Below are 1,350 nucleotides of genomic sequence, written 5' to 3' on the forward strand. Positions count from 1 at the left end.
AGTTATATGTCACCAAAAGTACACTATTGGATTCATATTTAAAAGATGTTTCCAAACAATATATTGTTGGTGTCATATAGCTTATATTTTATTGGTCAAGTTATTGGTGAAAGTTTTGACTCGAAATACTGACATGGTCTTACATATGAAAACCAGATAACAGAGGGAGTAAGAAAAAAAGATCAGGTAATTTCATCATCGGCCACTTCAGTTGTCGCTTGTGATTCAGTAGCAAAAAAAAAATTAACTTCGAAAGAGGATAGGAAAAAAGAAGAGGAAAGCCATATGATCATCTAATACATCACATCCCAACCGGTTTTAGTTGTCGGCCCAAACGACCCGCGGGAGGAGGAAAATGAACCGCCCGCAGCAGCCCCCCTATCCGTCCTCTAAAGCGGTCGACCTGCATGCGCGGCAGCCGGAGATCCTTGATCTTGCTCTCCAGTCTCGCCTGAAGCGACTCGCCGATCGAATTGAATGTGTGACAGCCGCCGGCGTCAAGCAGCTGGAGCCGTGGGCAGTGGTCGACGAGAGCGGCCAAGGAGGAGTGCTCGATCCGGCCTTTCGACATCACGAGTTCCTCCAGCATAGGGAGCTTCTTCGCCAGCACCGTCATGAACTTCTCGTCGAGCATGTCAAACCGGCTCGTCACGTGGAGGCTCCGCAGCGACGGTGCGCTGCAATTAATAAGCCAGCACCCAGCAGCGCACGCATAGGAAAGCAATCAGGTCAGGATCAGTGGATTCAGGAGAGGTGTACGTGAGGGGTGAGTAACGCGCGCGTACGTACTTGCCGGCGAGGAAGAGCAGGAAGTCACGGTTGACGCGGCCGCGGTAGGACTCGCAGCGACCGGCGCTGCGCCGCACGGCGGCACACGCCCTCGCCTTCCACGTCGCCGGCGGGTTTCCGTCCTTGTCCTTTTTGGCGGGGAGGTCGATACGCCGCCACAGCAGCGGCTCATCGAGGGCTAGCCGCCGCCAGGAGGCGCACACGAGCCCAGCTGTGCGGAGGATGTCGTCTTGCGGGACCAGGCTCAGGATGGTCCATAGCACGTCGCCGGGCAGCGCCGCCCAGTCCCTGGTTCTCCTCCTCGATCTTATTCCCATCTTTGTTTCTCTAGGTCTACTCAGATCGAGCCGCATGCAAAGGTGTGCCGCTAAAATAGAAGGAAGGGGTTTGCCCTTGCGTGATTGCGTCACGGATCAGCGTACGACCCCGCGTCACATTGACTAACAGTCGACGATAGACCTAGCAGCCACGAATCATGGAATTGCAACAGAATTGCCCCTTTTAAGCTTGGTTTGACTCTTTTTAAAAGCCAAGTAGTGTTCTCTTCAAAACCGGCTTTCA

The 1,350-nt window shown here is 53.5% G+C and overlaps 1 pseudogene; it reads right to left on the reverse strand.

The window, feature by feature from the left end:
• Positions 1 to 389: 389 nt before the first annotated feature.
• Positions 390 to 1,106, reverse strand: LOC124706947 (annotated as a pseudogene).
• Between the last annotated feature and the right edge of the window lie 244 nt (positions 1,107 to 1,350).

Source organism: Lolium rigidum, chromosome 1 (genome assembly GCF_022539505.1).
Source record: "Lolium rigidum isolate FL_2022 chromosome 1, APGP_CSIRO_Lrig_0.1, whole genome shotgun sequence".
Taxonomy (NCBI): domain Eukaryota; kingdom Viridiplantae; phylum Streptophyta; class Magnoliopsida; order Poales; family Poaceae; genus Lolium; species Lolium rigidum.